At 43.9% G+C, this 20,140-nt stretch overlaps 1 protein-coding gene across 5 annotated transcripts in view; it reads left to right on the top strand.

The window, feature by feature from the left end:
* Positions 1 to 3,692: 3,692 nt before the first annotated feature.
* AP1B1 (adaptor related protein complex 1 subunit beta 1) overlaps positions 3,693 to 20,140 on the top strand; it is a 53,102-nt gene continuing 36,654 nt past the window's right edge. For 3 of the 5 annotated variants that reach the window (XM_079151306.1, XM_079151307.1, XM_079151304.1), the window contains exon 1: positions 3,693 to 3,851. The gene's annotated coding sequence lies outside the window, so the exon portion shown is untranslated. Of the gene's footprint in view, positions 3,908 to 20,140 lie in introns of all 5 variants that reach the window. The other 2 variants (XM_079151308.1, XM_079151305.1) reach the window with 2 other exon arrangements.

Below are 20,140 nucleotides of genomic sequence, written 5' to 3'. Positions count from 1 at the left end.
AGTGAGCCCCAAGGAGGGATTGTGTCATTCTTTGTTGTATCCCCAATATGGCTGGCTCAGATAGGAGTGAAAATGTATTTTATTTTATTTTATTTTTTGTTGTTGTAAATGAACCTTGATTTTATTTAGGTATTTATATGTGGTGCTGAGAATTGAACCCCGTGCCTCATGCATGCTAGGCAAGCACTCTACCACTGAGCCACGACCCCAGCCCCAAAAATGTATTTTAGATGAAATTATTGGGACTAATGAGTGCTGGGGCTCTGGGACCAAGACTTCAGTTCTGTCACTCACATGCTATTTGACCTAAGTGTCAGAGTCGCGTCCCCTCCCATCCCCCAGATAAAATGGAGTTCAAACAGCCCCTGCCTTGTGGGGCTAGTGGAGAGAGCAAATGAGACCTGCATACCACCTGGCACAACACAGGGGCTACGTAAATAGTCATTGTTCTAAAGTTCTGGATTAAATGCCACCCCCCACTTGTCCAGGCTTCCCCTGGTCCCTCTAACCCTAGGGAGCTTCTGTTCTTGCTCTGGATTCCCAAAACCCCAGCATGTCCCCTATCACAGCACCAATCTCACTTCTGCAAGTGTAGCCATCTACAAGTCAAAGAGAGGGACTTCTTTTTTTTAAGTTGTTGATGGACCTTTATTTTATTTTTGGAATTTATTTGTATGTGGTGCTGAGAATCGAACTCAGTGCCTCACGCATGCTAGGCAAGCGCTCTACCACTGAGCTACAACCCCAGCCCAAGACAGAGTTCTTTGGAAGAAACTTGGGTTTGCTACTCTGTCACTGTCCCCAAACTGTAAGTTCAGCAACAGCAGAACCTTTGCCCTCAACCATCTGATTACCCAGCACTTAGCCCAGGCCCTGGTGAGGAGTAGGGGGCTTGTGATTTCCCAGGCTTTTTTTTGTTCTTTCTTTCTTTTTTTACCATGCTGGAGTTGGAACCCAGGACCTCATGCATGCCAGGCAAGCGCTCTACCACTGAGACAAATCCCCAGCCCCAATTTCCCAAGCTGTCTGAAGGACTCAGATGCCTGGTTCCTTTGCATGAAGGCCCTGTGAAGTCTTCCTGCCTCTGTACTCTCCTCTCTGGTTTGCCCTTTCCTGCCATCTCAGCCTGTGAAACTTTGTACTCATTCAGTAAGACCCAGAACAAATGCTACCTTCCCCAGGAAGTCCTTCCTGAGCAGCTGGGCCCAGTGACCTTGGTTTCCTTGGAAATCTTAAAGCTCTGCTTCTACTGCTACTGTCCTGCCACTTGCACATAAGCTCTCCTTTTTGGTACCTTTAGGTGTGTAAATTTTGTTGGATAATTATTCTTTTTCTATGTCACATTCCCAATTTTGTTTTCTAATAAGACTGACAGCACTTGCCAACATTTATCATTAGAACAGTTTCCTCCAGATATATGTGAGATGACATGCAGATATAAGATTATTCTAGGTACACAGAGGAAAGACCACGTGAGGATACAGCAAAAGGGTGGTCATCCGTAAGTCAAGGAGACAGGCTTCAAAAGAAACCAGACTGGCCTTGATCTTAGATTTCCAGCCTCCATGACTGTGGAAAAATAAATTTCTATTATTGCATCAAAAAAAAAATTTTTTTTTCTTCTCTCCTTACTTCAAAAAAGGATTTAAAAACAGAATAACGTCTGTAGTTAAGATCATGATATTTTACTAATGCCAGTTTCCTGGGCTTAATGTCATAACACACACACACACACATATATATATGGTTTCACCGTGGAAGGAAGTTGAGTGAAGAGTATGTATAGGGGACTCTGTTTTGTGCTATTTTTTATAATTTGCTATAAGTCTATGACTGTGCAAGAGCTTATTTATCAAAATGTTTTTATAAGGGGCTGAGGTTGTAGCTCAGTGGTAGAACGCTTGCCTGGCATGTGTTATTTCTGCAATGCCACAGTGCTAGGGACTTGAACCCAGGCCTCCAGCATGGGAGACAGGCACTCTACAAGCTAGACTATATGGCCTGCACTTGCCTGGCATGTGTGAAGCACTGGGTTTGATTCTCAGCAACACATATAAATAAATGAATAAAATAAAGGCCCATCAAAGGGAGATATCTCAGTGGGCAGAGTGCTTGCCTTGCAAGCACAAGGCCCTGGGTTTGATCCCCAGCACCGCAAAAAAAAAAAAAAAAAAAGAAAAAGAAAAAGAAAAAGAATTCCTTCATAAAGGTCCATCAACATCTAAAAAATTTTTTAAAAAAGTTTTTATAATATTAAAATTGATAACAACCTAAGTGTACAATTTTAGGTGATTGAGAAAATCACAATACCAGCCATACATTAGAGTACTATGAAAGTATTGGAAAGCACCAGGTAGAGACGTATTTACTGTTTTGAGGAAGTCTGACCAATATCTTGGTGATTTAAAATGCCAGATGATGGGGCTGGGGTTGTGGCTCAGCGGTAGAACGCTTACCTAGCACGTGGAGGCACTGGGTTTCATCCTCAGCAGCACATAAAAATAAATAAAACAAAGGTATTGTGTTCATCTACAACTAAAAAAAATTTTTTTTAAATTTCAGATGATATATCAAGTCTAGGAAGACATTTACCAAAATATTAAAAGTGATTGTTTCAGGACAATGTGATTGCCCATGATTGGGGGTGGGTGGTGTACCGGGGATTGAACCCAGGGGCGCTTAAACACTGAATCACATCCTCAGCCCTTTTCATTTCTTATTTTGCGACAGGGTCTCGCTAAATTGCTGAGGCTGGCTTTGAACTTGTGATCATCTTGCCTCAGCCTCCCGAATTGCTGGAATTACAGGATTGCGCCACCATAACCGGCTTGTTTTCTTTCTTTCCTTTTTTTGGGGGGGCGGGGTACCGGGGATTGAACTCAGGGGCCCTCCACCAGTGAGCCACATCCCCAGCCCTATTTTGTATTTTATTTAGAGACAGGACCTCACTGAGTTGCTCAGCACCTCGCTTTTGCTGAGGTTGGCGTTAAACTCGTGCTCCTCCTGCCTCAGCCTCCCGAGCTGCTGGGATTACGCAGCAGGCTTTGTTTTCTTTTGGTTTCCAGTATATTTCCATTTCTCTACAATGCAAATATTATTTGTCCAATAAAGCACCTTTAAAGAGTAGAGATTATATAATGTTTTAAAGGAGATGAACAGAAATTATTTAGAAGAGAAAATTAATAGAATTGGGAAAAGTGGCTATAGCAATTGAGGTCCTGGCAAAAGGAAATGACATTTTATTAAGATCTCATTGGATAAAAGTTTCTTGGGGGGTCCGATGTTTTCCCCTAGGACTCTGAATTCTCGAAAGGCTGCCCTGAAGCAGTCCAGCTTCAGACTAGCAGAGAAGCTTCAGTCTTGCGTTTGACAATTTACATTTAGTTTTGATTCTCCCATTGGGTAAATCCTACTCTTCTCAGGGCCTCCGTTTCCCCGCCTATAACGTAGCAAAGGGACGAATCTCAAAGTCCCCACCTTTTCTGGTTCCAGCACGCTAATTACTTAGCGACTAGCTGGTTTTTTTAGCGTGCTGCAGGGGACAACAGCGAAGCAGAGGGGCTGCAGAGAGCTTAATGGCTGTGGGTCTGGCGCCTTCTGACCCCGCCCACCTTTGCCCCGCCCACGGGCACCACCCCTGCCCGGGTTGTACCCTTGATCCCGCCCCCAGGCCGTGCGTCCACCGGAAGTGCCCGCGCGCGGGCCGCTCACTTCCGCCCGGCAGGTGACAGCCGCGGGGCTCGGAGCGGCTGGCTGCACAGACGCACCGGGTTAGGGTGAGGAGGAGGCCGCGGACATTTTGCTGCCGAACCGAATCGAGTCGTGGCGCCGGGAGCCGTTTGGACCTGCGGGTGAGGAAACAGACGAGACCCGGAAAGAAGTGGGGCGGCGAGTCGGGGGGTCCGAGGTGAGGGGGTTGCAGGGGTCAGAGGTCACGGAGAGGACGCCATGCTAGAGGGGCGCGAGCGGCGTCCCCAGCCGCGATCAGGAGGAAGGACTTGGGGTTCATTCATTCGCGCCTACTTCACTGCCGGACAGCACCCGGCTCGCCCCAGGTCCGCAGCCTTTCATAGAGCGCCCGCCCTGAGAGATTCCTAGACTTAGGCCCCGTGGAACCTGCCCCTGGCCGGAGAGAAAACTTCCGGATCTGGTTTCCCCCTTTGCCCTCACTCCCAAGGCTATCCTAAGACCTTCTCGTACGGGGGCTTATCTCTTTGCCAAGTTTCCAAAAGAGGAGTGGAGGGCGGGCCAAGAAATGGCACTATGCCTTCCACGCCTTGATAGGCTAAAGCTTGGTCTGTCCTTTGAATCCTTAGGGACGAGTTGACGGAATGGGGACACCTGTAATAATGCTACAAAACACTTACAGGATTGCCAGCTCTTGGCTATTCAGCTTCCTCTATGAGTGATGCGCTGTGCTTTACTTATAATGCCACATTTAAACCTCAGCAGCCCTCGTAGAGTAGCTCTTGATACCTTCCCCATTTTATGCACCAGGACACACAGGCACAGAAGTCAAATCACACATGTAAAGTCAATCAGATAGAAGAGGCAGAAGAATGGCTTTCTTACCTGGGTTTTCAGGGACCAGCAAAGTGCAGAGACAAAGGAGAAGCCAAAGTAGAGTTTGGGTGTAGGAGCTGTTTTGTATTATAAGCTGCTGGTACATTATTTGGATCTGTGTCAAGATGTAACCTTATTGCTTCTTGTCTGATCATCATAAAAGGCATTTAATTCACTTTCCTTAGGGCGCAACAGTCCTGCAGACTGTGGCTTAAGTGATTTATCTTTCAGGACAAGAGCTTAAAATTTCTGTGACTGTTAGGAACTGTGAGACATGAAAAAGACTATCCATGCAGCTTACATACACACCTCTCTTGAGAGTGGTTGAGCTGCATTACTTTCTCGGTAAAGAGAGAGGAACCATATAACCCCTAGGTTCTAGAAGAATGTACCTATTGTATCCAAGGGAAGAATCTGCCTCCCTGAAAAATGCTCAGGCCTGTGCCATCTTGCCTGGGATGAATATATATCTTGGCTGGAAGATAAGATGGTTTGATGGCCAGGGGTCTAGGTTCTGTGAGTTGCAGCCTCACTCCTTTGCAGACATTCATTTGTTCCAGTTCTGACTCAGTTTCCCTGACCACAGGGTGAAAACCTACCACCCTCCTACATACTCCTGGGTGCTTTAAGCCTTAATGAATCCAAGAAGGTTTCTGCATGCTTCTGAAGAAAACTGTGATAGAAATATTACTATCGTTACTTTTTTTTTTTTTAACTATGATCTGTTCTAGTTCAATTGAATTCACAGAAACTTAATACTGTTACCTTATCCTCATCCCTCCAGGAGAGGATTTGAGATAAAGCAACTTGTCACAGATGGTAGGAACATGAGCAGAGCTCAGAGCATCTGGCTCCCTGTCCTGGCTTTAGCCCACCAGGCTCCTTTGACCTCTTAGAAACCATCATGAGGGGCTTCACTATTTCTTAAATAATCAGATACCTCAAAGGTTGCATAGGCAGAGATCATCTGTTGAGTGTGAGTCAACCAGAAGCTTCACCCTGAGTAGCTTGAAGGGCTCAGAGGTATAATGGAAATAGCATTCTTGACTCCTTATCAATTAGCCCCAGCTCAGCAGCTTCCTGATAGTGCAACCTGGACAATTTATTTGGGCTGTGTCCGTTACTTCAGGTCCAAAATAATACCGACTACCCTGCCCCTCCCCAACCCACATTCTAGAGTTGTTAGAAGAGGAAATTGTGCAGAGTCTGTTACAGTGGTGGGTGTTTTGACCCTAAGCCAGTTGATGCTTGCCAGGGCCTGTGTCTGAGGAAGACTGGCAACCCTGACTTGTGGGGTGTTGCTTCCTTCTGCAAACGGACCTTTATGTACTTAGGACTTCTCTCACCCTTCTTTCACTTCCTAAAAGTATTTCAGAACAAGTTCAGTTTGTTGGTCCTTCAGAGTCTGACCCTGGACTTTGATCTTTCTCTAGCCACCCTCAAAACTTGGATGTCTAAACTGCTTACTTCCCAGAAAACCTTCAAATATGGCATCAGAGCATGATGTGCTGACAGTAAACAAGCATGGCTTGTATATGGTTTTCTGCTCTGCTCTATTTCTTTTTCTTTTCTTTTTTTTTTTTTTTTTAAACAGGGATTGAACCCAGGGGCACTGAACCACATCTCCAGCCCTTTTTAAAAAAAAAAAAAAATTATTTTCAGATAGGGTCTCCCTAAGTTGCTTAGAGCCTTGCAAAATTGCAGAGGTTGGCTTTGAACTTGCAGTCCTCCTGCAACTGCTGGATTATAGGTGTGTGCCACTGCCCTTTATTCTGTTTCTGAAGATTGAGGGTCATCTATTCCTTGAAGGTCTTTCTTTTTTTGTGGACAGGTATTTTTATTATCACAAACCAGAAGAGATTTTTTGTTCTTTATCCCTTCTCACAGAGAAGAGTAAATACCCCAGAGAGAAGATATCCCCTGAGCAGTTGGGGAATAAAAAAAAAAATCCTCTTGAAAATCCATCAGTGGTTCCTCATTGTCCTCAGGCTAAAACTCACTCATATTCCTTAGCTTGGCATCCTTGATCTTTTGGGCTTTTACTCTCACTTGGTTTTCCCTACTCAGCCCTCCTACTCCATACTTCAAGCTGCTTGCCACATATACATACTTTATACCTTTCTGCCTTTGCTTCGTGCTCTTCCTTCTCTGTTTGAACACCATTTCCTGCTGCCCGCACCAAACCTTTGTTACTGGAGCACTACTTGGTGCTGCCCTTCTGATCATTACCTCCACCCTGCAGGTCTGTGTTAGATACCCCGTCGGGATGTCCTGTGATCACAGTGTGTGACACTGTGGATGTGAGTGTCTGTTCACTTGGATGTCTTTTTAGAAAAAAGTACTCACGATCCTTCACAAAAGCTTGTCTGAACTGAACTGTGTTGTGTCTCTAGCACCTGTCTGGCCCAGAGTCAGTGCACCACAAATGTTTAGTGACTGAATATTACATTGACTTGTTAGAGTTTCTTGACTTCTGTGGAATTCAAAGCACTTTTGAGGTGATGTCCTGTCCATCATCATATCATCCTAAGGCAATAGGGAAAAATTTGACTAGTAGTGGTATTAACTAGGCTCGAACTATCATTGCCACCACCAGCCACTGGAGTTCCTCAGGTCCCTAGGGAAATAGTAAACACTCCCCCTCTGTAGTAGTAACAGTGACTAACATTTGTCCAGCCCCCTTAGTGTGCTGGGCACTATAAGGACTTTGTATGTGTTGACTTATTTTAGCCCGTTAGATTTTCTGTGGAGCTCAGGGACTTGTCTGTGGTTCTAGACTCTAAAGCATCGTGATCTTCTTGTCTTTACCTTGGGCTTGACCTCTACCAGGAGGGTCTCTAAGTTGAGAGGCCCCTTCTAAATAAGGTAAGTGTCACTGGTTGACTCCAGAAGTTCCAGAGTTCATCATCAACCAGGATGCCTTAGTCATTGATCCCCATCTATCTTCCCAGTGAACACTAAGCTACAAAATGGTAGATTTGGAAGACAGTTCTCAAAAGCTTTAAACTAAGCCTTCAGTGTTTTATTTTAGCAGTTCAACAGCAGAGTTCTATAGTAGATTAGAAAAGTAGATTTGAGTGGCAGGCTCTCTTAAGCCACACCTCATTGCTTTTAGGATCTTAAGCACATTGAGGGTGGAATGACAGTTTGAGAATAACCAGCTGTTGGGTCTGCTTCTGTCATCTTCATTCTTTAATCTTGAAAGATTAGTTGTTGGGTGTTGAGACACTGAGAACAGAGACTTCATAAGTTCAATGCTCATTCATTCATTCAATGTTTTTTGAGACCTGCTAGTGTCTGGTACTGGACTGTGCCAATAGGTCATCAAACCAGACGTGGCTTCTGCCATCAGTTTGCTTTTTCATTGGCGGGGGTGGGGAGGGAGTAGAAATAGTGGGGGAAATGCAGTGATTAGGAAAACTGATAAGCCATGAGAGAAAACAAAAAGGCATAGCAGCCAGAGCCTGTTAAAATGTCAGTCAGATCTCAGGCCCCTGTATTCTCTGATCTCATAATCCACTGCTGCCCTCATATATGTCTCAGACATGGCAAGCATACTCCTTTACCTTGGCATTTTCTGTTTTCTTCCTTTTGTTGCAATGCTAGGGATCAAACCCGGCATCTCATATGCTAGACAAGTGCTCTGTCACTGAGTTACATCCCCAACCCTCTAGCTATCTATTTTGCCTGGAAGGCTCCCCAGCCACCATAATGTCATTGGTCACCTTCTCAAGGAGGCCTTCTGTGGCCACCCTAGTTAAATTTCAGCCTTCACTCCATGCTTCTTATCTTCCTTCCCATCACTGTACTTGCCACTCTCTGAGATACTACATATTTCCTTTATTTATCTTGCTTATAGTCTCTGTTCTCCATTAGGATGTAAATAAACCTATGAAGGGAAGGATTTTAGTTTCCGTCACTACTGGCATCCCCAGTATGTACAACAGCTTCTTGTACGTGGCAAGCACTTAGTTAATGTGCGAAAAATGTATAAGAATCCTGGAGGCTGGGCAGAGAAATACCTTCTTACAGCAAATGCAAGGAAGGTGTCTTTGAAGTGAGGTCATCTTAGCTGAGATGTGAAGGCTGTTTGTGCAGCCATGCTAGGGCAGGAAAGGATAATCCAGGCAGGAGGATCAGCAAGTGCAGAGGTAGTGAGAATGTGGCACTTAAAGGAACACAGAAGGCCTGTGGGCCTGGAGGGATATGGGGGGAGGAGAGGCTGTGTCAGAGCACACTGCCTTCCACAGTCTGCTCACTCTCTGAGCCTGTAGAAGCTTATGGGAGCAAGTGACAGCAACCTGGCTTCACTGAAGGAAGTGGCCTGAACATTTCTCCCATTTTTAGATGTTGCCATCTGCTCTTCTACCCTTTGCCCTTCTCTCTCTTATCACTTATACACTTACTTTCCATTTATTGACTGTAAAATATGCATTTTCAATTTCAATATGGTCAAAATAGTTTGACAGCCAGAGTGGCGATACCTCTGATCCTGGCAGACCCAGTTCAGCTGAGGTTGGTTTATAGAACATGAAATTTCCCCAAGAAGAGAATTGAATACTAGTCATTAAAATATTTATTGAACACTTGTTCTTTGCCTGGTATACAAATGATAGGTAGAAAAACAGTAATGAACAAAACAGATAAAATGCTTGCTTTCATGGAATTTGTATTTTCCAGGGAGAAAAATACTAAGTACATTTTATAGGATGTAGGTGATAGGTACTCTGAAGGGGGGCGGAAATAAAGGAGGAAAGAGGACTGGGAAGTAATGAGGATTGGTTGGAGGGGTATACAATTTTAAATAAAGTGATCAGAGAAGGCCTCAGTGAGATGGTGATACCTGAACCAAGAGTTAAAAGAGTTAAGGATCTGAGCCATAGTCTACCTGGGAAAAGAGCCTTCCTGATAAAGTGAACAGCATATGCAAAGACCCTGCAGTGGAAACATGCCTATTGTGTTCAAGGATCAGCACAAAGGCTCATGTGGCTGGAGCTGAGGAAATGATGGAGAGAAGAATTCAAAGAGGAAGTGGTGGGGGTTGGGGAAGCAGTTTGTCCAGCCATGGTAGGGATTTGGGCTTTTGTTCTGAGTAAGATAGGGATCTGTTAGGACTGGAGCAGAGGGGTGTCACTGTCTTAGACTAAGAGAATCATTCTGGGTTGTCAGGACCGGTGGATACAGCATTGGTAGCAATCTCAGTGGGAGGTGATGGTTGACCTGGGACCAAGTTGTAGTGATGGAGCTAGTGAGAAGCCACTTCATGGAGGACTTGCTGATAGAAGAGATGTGAGGTATAAGAGACAGAATGTTGTCAAAAGGAACTGAGATTTTTAGCCTGAGAACCTGTTAGCAGTAACTGGATGATGAAGACTGTGAGATGAACTTGTTGGGGGAAGGAAGGAAGCTGGGGGTCAGTTTATATCATGGTCAGTTTACCTGCCTGCTAGTCATATAGACATTACATAGAGAAGTCAGTTAGATGGTTTGTGTGTAGGAAGCTGGCACTCAGGGAGAGGCTGGACCAGGGAGTCTAAAGGGTGAGTTGTCCACATGGGGATGACACTTAAGCTCTGATGCGGGATGAGCTCACCAAAGAGGTGAAATAGTGTAGATGGAGAAGAGAAGAGTTACTAGGCCTGAACCCTGTTTAAAAAGAGGAAGAGGAGGAAGGGGCAAAGGACACTGAGAAGGAAAGGACCTTGTGGTAAGAGGGAAAGCAAAGAGTATGACTTCCTGGGATTTAAAGGTAGAAAATGTTTCAGGAAGGAGGGGATGATTAGTGTTGTCAAAAGCATATCAGTGGGAGACTTGTCATTTGACAACACCTCTGCATCTTCTGCTGGCAGGGTCCAACACACCCTTGAATCTCATCCTTTCTTCCCTAACCTCATCTGCTCCTTTCCCCCTTCCAAGTCTTTCCTTCAACCAGGCAGGAAGTCTCTGAACACACAGGTTTGGACCTTGGATGTGCCACTCCTCTCCATGTCCCTAATCCCTTACTTTTAAGTGAATGATCCTTAGAATGCAATGAGACAGAGGCTGTAAATTACTCAGCACAGAGCCTGCTCCCAGCCAGACTGGCAATGACTTTGCTGTTCTCATTTCCCTCCCTTGTTGTGCTATGATCTGGTGGGTCTTCTCTGTCACCCCAGTTCCTCTCTTTCTAAATCCAGCCTGTCTTTCCATGTTCAGCCAAGCCCTTCTTCATAAAAGAGAACTTTCTGAGATACTCCACCTGAGCAGAACGCTTCTCCTCTGAGCTTTGGTGCTAGTTATCTGGAGGGCAGAATCACTCTGTTATTCCTCTGCAGTCCCTTCCCTGGCCTCTGAATCTGTAAAAGCCCCATGGGAAAAGACTGTCCCTTATTTACTGCATTCTTCTTCCTGGGTGGGGCACAGTCCCAGGTTTGCAGCAGGTGGCGTTCCATATTATACTTGCTGATGGACAGCCATGAAAATGGACAACTCTCGGGAAAGTGTTCCTGGGGTATAAGTGGGAGAAACAGATCACAAACCTAGTTCTATAGTTTTTGTCCTCTTTCTCCTCGTCTTGTTTAAGTATTGTTCAGAAGATGAGCTCACTAATTTTTTTCCAAATGCAGAGGAACTTTCCTTTTTCTTGGCAGCAGACCTTTCCACACATCACTGCTTGCAGATTAGTTGATAACTGGCAACTAATTCTAGAATCAGGTAATTCTAGAAGAGGTTTTAGAGACTCAATGCTGAGATAAGAACCTTTGCTTACATGTGGCATTTGTCTGCCTTGGTTCCTTTTCATTTTGAGACCTTTAATTGCTAGTGGGCCTCAGCACTAGCAATTGATTGATTTTGATTAATCAGTTTTCATCTGAATCCCAGGAGATCCATAACTTGGCAAGCTCTTCTCAATAGGCTTTTGCTAGTCATGTTACCAAACTTGATGTTCCTGTTGTCCAAGGTAGATGGGCTGGCCTTAAAATAACCTTCGGTTCAACATCTAAGGGACTCTAGGGATATGTGGCAGTCCATTTCATGTACCCTGTAGCTTGAAGCGTGTGTATTTCTTGCCAGGGCTTCATTTGGAGAGGAGTTGTCATCTCACTGGATGGAGTAGGACACATGATCACATCCTGGGACAGTGGTGGAAAGTGTTGGCACTACACTTCTAGCTGTGACTCAAAAAGGGGGGGGGGGGATTGATCTCTTGGGGTTTCAGTTTCCTCATCTGTGAACCTGTGATGTTATTGAAACCTTTTTCACAGATTTTTGTGTGAACTAAATCTAGAGCTCTTTACATAGCGTCTGGCCCATGGTGCACCTGCACATTTGCCATTACTGCTACCACTGCCACATTTGTTCTGACTTTCATGCTGAGCCTAAAGAACACAGAGCTTATCTTTTCATAGTTACTGAACTGACTTGAAAGAGCCTCTGATTTTGGTGACCACATGGTCTCAGAGAAAGTCTGAAATCTAGTTTCTCTACTGCTGAATCATCTTTTAATCTTCAAGTTGCCCTTACCCATTTCCCTGTCTGTAAAGTAAACTTTAGAGTACTTACTTAGGACCCTTTTCCTTTTTAAGAGACTGTTGGGCTAGGGCTGTAGCTCAGTGGTAGAACACTTGCCTAGCATGTGTTAGACCCTGGGTTCCATCCTTAGCACTGCAAAAAATAAATAAATAAAATAAAAGGATACAGCTGGGCACAGTGGTGCACACCAGTAATCCCAGTGGCTCAGGAGGCTGAGACAGGAAGATCGAGAGTTCAAAGCCAGCCTCAGCGACAGGGAGGTGCTAAGCAACTCTCTAAATAAAATACAAAAATAGAGCTGGGGTTGTGGTTTAGTGGTTAAGTACCCCTGAGTTCAACCCCCAGTACCATAAAAAATAAAAAAATAAAAGGATACTGCCGGGTGGCAGGTGTTGAGTAGACTTTTCATCTCTGTCAAACTCACATGGCACAGAGTAGGGGACTATTTGTGAGATGAATATTTCTCTGTCCTTGAGACAGAGATGATCAAAATGTGACTTTCCTGTTCCAGGTGGAGAAAAAATGGTAACACCACTCAAGTCCCTTTTATTCACCTTTTCCTAACTTAGTCTTGAGTGCTGTTAAACTCCGTGCTCCTTGGAGCAGATTTCTTAACAGGTGTTCACCAGGGAAGGATTTAACTATGGAAGCCACCAACACAGACCTTCACAGATCCCGGCCTGAATATCCTTGCATTCCGAGATGGGTTATGGCAGCTAGATCGGCCTTGTCTAATTGTCTCTTCTCTCTTTTCCTAAGGCTGCTGCTGTGGCTGATCTCACAGCACCAGTGGGCTGTCTGATTGATTCACTGAGTGCTGATGGTGTGCCCTACCGGTGTGAGCATGGCCAGCCTCACACTGCTTATCTGCTTGTAGGGCGTGGACTGCTCTGACAGGAATCAGTACCTTTGAGAAAAAAATAAAAGAAACCGTCAGACATGTGAGGAGGAGTGAGCAGACTCATCCCTGTCAAACTCAAAGCTCCATGGGCAGGTACACGATCAGGGCATGGCACAGAGTAAGCCATTGTTTGGCCTTGAGGGGAATCAGAACACTTTCCTACTTGGCTTGTTACTGTTTTCCTTCCTACCAAAGACCCAGTAAGATTTACTGGCCCTGCCAGGTGCAGTGGTGCACACCTGCAATCCCAGTGTCTTGAGAGGCTGAGGCAAGATCTAAGTTGAGAGCCAGGCTCAGTAACTTAGCAGGGCCCTGAGCAACTCAGTGAGACCCTGCCTCAGAATTAAAAGTAAAATGGGCCAGGGATGTGGCTCAGTAACTTAGCGAGGCCCTAAGCAACTCAGTGAGACCCTGCCTCAGAATGAAAAGTAAAATGGGCCAGGGATGTGGCTCAGTGGTTGAGCATCCCTGGGTTCAACCCCTCGTACCAAAAAAAAAAAAAAAAAAAAAAGATTTACTGGTCTGGCTGCATGCTGAACTTGTTCTCTTTTGTCCCATTGGAAATATCTTCTGTCATGTTCTTAGAATGATCGTGCTCCACTTCCTCTTGTTTAATACCAGGAAAGAACACCCATTGGTGGGGAAATGAGTTTCCTCAATGAGTAGAGACTTGCAGCATGTGAAATGTAGGAAGATTTCTTTCTGTCATTTAGTGAACTTGTTTTCAAACTTGTGCCATGGAACCATGGGCTGTGTGAAGGACTCCTGATGAGGAGGGAAGGTGTGGACATAGTGGAATGAGCCCAGGCTCTAGGCTCACCAGCTGTACTTCAGCCAGAGTAGTTACACTTCTCTCTGTTCTAGACAAGAGTGGGGATGGACTTGAAAAGTCATTGATCTGGTTGAATTTTCATTTGACAGTTGGAAAAAGTAAGGCCCAGAGATGGGGGAATTTGCTCAGGGTCTCACAGCTCTTGGTAGCAAAGCCAGACTTCCTGGCAGTCATCTTGGCATTGGATCAACCTTGCTATTTTTGTTGAAAGTTAACTGCAAAGCCATATGTTCCAGGTCTGTCCTGGTCTCACTATCTGGCACTTGTCACAGAAGTCTCGTCTTGATCTGTTATGGGCCCTTGGTTTTTAGCTTCTCCAGAACCCATCTTTTCGTTCATTGTGTCAGTAAACATTTGGTGAGCTTCTGTGCCAGGCATAGTGCCACATACTGGGTTGACAACATTAAACAGGACAGACCCCACATTGGAGGCATGTGGAGGGCAGTGGAGAAGTCTGGGGCATAATTGATTCTAATGTTGAGAGGCCTCAGGCCCTTTGGATGCAGAAGATGCTCCTCAGAGGCAGCAGAACTTAAACGGATACAAAAGTGTACACAGGAAGAGTGTTTTGGATAGATGTACTATTTTCCTAAACTGCTTTATGTTTAAAACAGGTACTACATGTACACAGGACAAAATTTTCAAGTTACCAAAATGTGAATGATGAAAGTCAGTCACCCAGCTTTCTTACTGAAGGAAGCCACTATTAACTTGTCTTGTTTGTGCTCTTAAGAATAGTTCAGCATTTGTAAACATTCAGTATTTATGTTTCATTAATATTCATATTTTGGGCTGGGGTTGTAGCTCGGGTAGAGTACTCACCTAGCATGCGTGAGGACCTGGGTTCGATTCTCAGCACCACATATAAATAAAATAAAGGTATTGCATCCACCTACAACTAATATATATATATATATATATAAAATGTAAAGACATTTATATATATATAAAGACATTTTAAAAATGGAAATGGTAGCTTAGTACATTAGTTTTGCATTTTGCTTTTTTCTTTTATTATCTTGGAGAGTGATGCATAAAAAAATGCATTTACAGCTGCCTAGTTCTTTTTCATAGTTGCATAGTTTTCTTTCAGTTGCCCAGTTGTATTGATGGACATGTAAGGTGTTCACAGTATTTTACTATTACAAAGGATTCTACATAAATAATTTTGTGTCTGCATAGTTTTTTTTACATAGAAAGTCCTAGAATCAAAACTGCTGGATCAAAGGGTACATATATTCTCAGGTTTTTTTTATAATTTGTTCAATCAGAGATGGCCACAATACCTCTGTTTTATTTGTTTTTATGTGGTGCTGAGAATTGAACCCAGTGCCTTGGCCAAAGCGCTCTACCACTGAGCCACAGCCCCATCCCACATTTGCAGTTTTGATAGCTGTTGCCAAATTGCTTCGTGAATTGTAGCACTTTGATTTCTCACTGGCATCAAAATGGGGATGCCTTTTTCCCCACATCCACACCAACATGGGGTGTTATCAGACTTTTGGGTCTTTATCAGTCCAGCAGCTAATAGATGATATTCCATTGTAATTTCTGATTCTCTTACTGTGAGTGTGAACCATTATATTTCATTTTCTGTGAACTGCCTACATCCTTTACTATTCTCCTATTTGTAGTTGCTTTTCATATATTAAGCAAAATAGACTTTGCGATGTGATGCAAATTTTTGTATGCATGTTTGTCATTTGTCTTTTATATTTTCGTTATGTTCTTGGCCATCCACGAAAACCCTGTTTTCATGTAATTGAGTTTATGGATCTTTATGCCACTCTCAGAAAAGGTTTTATTTTCTCTAGATTATACAGTGTTCCATTCTCCCTTTTCCTTTCCTAACATTGGAACATTGGATTTTACTTTGTTATTTTTTTAATGTTTATATGAGCCACACCAAGTGTAGTGCTCCACTCTTGGGTGTGACCAGTGTCTGCATCAGGTTGGGGATGGTTTCCATTCCCTCCGGAGGGCTTTTGGGCACCCTTCCAGATCACCGTCCACTGATCTGACTTCCATCACCGTAGCTTAGTTTTGCCTCTTCTGCTTATTCTAGAACTTCATACAAATGAAATTCCATGACATTTATGGTGTTCACATTTATTCTTTTTATTTGGTACTGGGAATCAAACCTAGGTTTTTACCTGTGACAAGCACATACTCCGCTGCTGAATTATACCCCAGCCCTTATTTACATTTATTCTTGTCAGTGAGCTTTCATTCTCACTTTATCCTCTGTCAGAAGAATTATGTGAAATAACAGAAAAACAGGTGGTGATTTCTCCATTTTATTTTTTTCATTTTAAATTTTTTATTTTTTGGTGCTGGGGCTTGAACCCCTGGGTGTTTTACCACTGAGCTACATCCCCAGCTCTTTTTATTTTGTATTTTGAGACAAGGTCTCACTGAGTTGCCGAGGCTGGCCTCGAACTCATGATCCTTCTGCCTTAGCTTCCCAAGTAACTGGGATTATAGGCGTGTGCCATCATGCCTGGCCACCTCCCTATTTTAAAAAGGAGTTGTGGTTTCAAAGTCATAATCTGTGAGTGTGGGAAGGTAGGCTTGAGGTAGGGACAGCAGCCATGGCTCCTCAAGGGCAAAACCAGTTGTTCAAGGAGTGCCCCTTTTTAAATTTTGACTTTGCTCTTCCTTTGAGGTATTCTTTGGCTTGTAAATGCTAAAATTAAGGGGGATCCCATCCCAGAATGCTGTCCTCTTAGCACAAGTGACTCATCATACTGCCCAAAGCAGTTTCTAGCCAAACATTCCCTTGAATTACTGCTTTTTTAAATGTTCCCTGCTACTTCCAAAGACAGAATCCAAACCCTAAGCTTTTTTCTGCCCACACTGGCCACTGCTTTCAAATGTAGCCTGTACTCCTGATCAGATTTGTCAAAGAATGTGGGGCATGGTGACACAGTACCTGTATGCCCAGCTACTTGGGAGACCAAGGCAGAGAGGGATTGCAAGTTCAAGGTCAGCCTTGCCAACCTAGCAAAAGTCTGCCTCAAAATTTAAAAAGAACTGGGAATGTAGCTCACTGGTGAAGGACCCCTGGGTTCAATTCTCAGTACTGAGCAGAGCATGGGGGATTATAAAAAAGAGCTAGATCTTAGCTCCCTTGGCCTCCGTGGCGACAGCTCAGCAGTGCCAGTAAAAGCGTATCTTTCCCATGGTATCTGCAAGTCCCAGCTCCTCAGGACTGAACCATAGGGGTTTTTCCATTCCTGCAGAGAGAATGCAAAATCTCCTTTATGCAGGCATCTAAGAGGACCAATGTGAGGAAGCTTGTAATAGAGAAAGGACATGAGGAGACAGCCCTCCTCAGTAAATCACCAAGCTGTGGGTGAGCTCTAAGTGAGGTGTTTTGTGTTGTTTTTTTTTTTTTTTTTTAATCCGTGCCTTGGGGTGGCTTTCTGAAGCATTTTTGCTTTCCCTTCCTCCTCTAATTTCCTGTGTATGATCAACTTCAGAGGGATACCATTTCAGCATCAGTCCCGCGGGGCCCTCTGCAGAGGAATCTGCAAAATAGATACTGTAGAAATAAGCATCAGCCTGCACCAGCACACTAGAGAGCAGCTCAAGTTTGTGATTAGTTAGTTGCTTAACACCTATAAAAGGAAGAGTGTCACCAAAAACTCAACTGCAGGGCTGTCAGCACTTTTTTAAAATTATTTTTTTAAAACAGGGTCTCACTCTGATGCCTGGGCTGACCTCACCTAAACTCATGACATATATGAAGCTGTTTTATCAGAATAACCTCACCAACATAGAGGTTTTTCCTGAACCCTCCCACCTCAGACTCCTCCTAAGTAGTTGCACTACAGTTGCTTGCCACCATGCCTGCATTCTACTTTTTTTTTTTTCCTTTTGCAATACTGGGGATTAAATCCAAGGGTGTCCTACCACTGAGCCACATCCCCAGCCTTATTTATTTATTTATTTATTTATTTAGAGTCAAGGTCTCCCTAAGTTGTCCAGGCTGGTCTTCAACTTGGCAATCCTCCTGCCTCTGCCTCCCAAGCGACTGGGATTACGTCCATTAGCATCCTAGAAGGTTTTTGCCTATATTTAAATCATTAAAAGGAAAAGCATAGCCCATAACGCAGAGAGGTAATGCACACCTGTATTTCCAGCTGTTCAAGCGTTTGAAGCAGGAGGATCACAAGTCAAGGCCAGCCTGATCAATTTAGTGAGAGCCTGTCTCAAATTTAAAAAGAAAGAAAGAGAAACTCTTAAACTACTTCTTCCTCCTGATCAGTTGTATCAACACCAGTCTGCCCCAGATGTTGTGTTGCAGATGAGGGAAAGCCCCTGACATTCTCCTCTGTTGGAGAACAAATGCCTGAGCATTTGACATCTAAGAGTTTTTGTTTTGTTCACTTTTACTTCCTTCTAGACTTCACACTAGAGTGGTTTATATGTTTGTTACTTTCTGTGTCTCTTTGCCCTCAATTATCCCTCTTCTCCTCAATATCCCTCTTCTTAGTCTTGATTCAACCTTGAGGAACAGAGCTCTCCCTTGTTTTAGACACTTTTGCCACTTATTGTCTCAAATCTGTGACTTATACTCTGAGATCTGTGACTGCAGCCCATTATTGTATAGCGGAAAACCCATTGCTCTTTCTCAGAACTCTTAGAGTTCTTTCTGGAGGTTAATGAGGTTTTTCTGATAAAACAGCTTTATTATATGTGCAGGTAGGGAGTTGTTTAATGTAAATTCTTCTTGGAAACAAATACTAAGCGTTACATAACAGCTGTCGAGGAGCTCTGTTACTGAGCTTCCCTGGGATTTCCAATGGCCCCTTCTTTCAACAACTATCAATTCAACACTTGCCTTATGTGGAGGCCTGGGCCAGGCACAAAGGGGACAGTGGATGGTGCTGCAAGGCAGGCCCATGTGGGTCCTCTGTGGATCCATCTACAGCCCTGGCTCATACTGTGAAGACCAGCAAGGTAGAGGCCCCACTGGGGGACTTGCATCATCTGGTGTGACAGACTCTTCTGCTCTTTCCTGCAGCTCCCATAGAAAAGGGACATCATCCCCTTTCAACTATGCAAAGCAAGAGGAGAGTAGAATTGTGTCTTTTTTCTTTATACCATTTTGTCAGTAAATCCTTTATCCTGGTATTCTAAAGGTGTCCACAGAGGATTTAAGGCAACCCTGAGACAGTCCAAACTTGTTTCCCATTGATTGCTGAAACAAATTCTCAGCTGGAGAACATCTCCATTGCCATTCTACTGAAAGTACAAGCTGAGCCTGGAAAAATACAGGCTGGAGAGCAGCTGCTTTGGCTTGAAAGCTATGAAATGATCCGTTATCCCTCACATCCAGCACACCGTTACCTTTCATGTTGCCCCTGCATAATAATGAATAGAAAGGAAATGTTTGTGGGTTACATATTTGAGTCCCTTCCATAAAGGCAACAGAGGGCACAAAGTAAAGTGAGTTTTCTCCATTAAATGTTTGTTGGGTTTTGTGCTTTTCTATACAACAACAGCAGCATCAGGTGGATTGGAAGGTTACCATTGGAAGTTTCATGGATTTTTTTGTACTGAGTCCTTAGTCACTGTCAAGGCCCTGCCCTCCCTCTCAGATGAGCAAAGCAGAATTCCTTCATTGATGAGACAAGGCACTGAGCTCAAGTAGGCCAGGGATAGTCTTCAAGCCTAGCCATGTAGCTATGTGACTTGAGCAAATTCACACGAATCCCAGAGCCTCATTCCTCATTTGTGAAGTGGTGTTAAAAGCCATTACCCTATTAGTAGGATTAAATGAGTTAATGTCTGTAAACCCCTGGCTTTTAATAGGGACTCAGTAAGTGATCACCCCCCCCCCCCCAAATAGGGCAATCACTGTTTTGTTTTTTAAAATGGTCACTTCTTAATCTCAGATCAATCCCAGAAGCCTCTGTGGTGTACTCAGAGTGACTTGGCTCCTGGGAAGCTTTTTTTTATCTTTCATTTATTTGCCAAGAAGCCTGGGAGTGTGCTTGCCTACCTTGCACAAGGCCCTGGGTTCAATCCCCAGCCGTGAAAGAAAGAAAAAAAGGAAATATTCGGGTATATAGTAGATGCTTAATAAATACTTGAGTGAATGAGGAAGCTTTGGTACTTGATTTGTCCTGTTGCCTTATAACAAGTACTTTGCATTGTCAGTTTTGCATTGAGAGATGTCCTGAGAGATTCTTTAAGAAAACTTGGAGAATGCTATTGATTCTACCCCTTTCCAGAGATGAATAATACGTGTTACTGATTTGAAGTTTGGGGAAAGTTGTGGAGAGAAAAATCCGCCCTAGCTTCTTTATTCAGAGTGGTCGGGG

The sequence above is a fragment of the Sciurus vulgaris genome (assembly GCF_902686455.1).
Source record: "Sciurus vulgaris genome assembly, chromosome: 8".
Lineage (NCBI taxonomy): Eukaryota > Metazoa > Chordata > Mammalia > Rodentia > Sciuridae > Sciurus > Sciurus vulgaris.
This window is presented reverse-complemented; position numbering and strand designations above follow the sequence as displayed.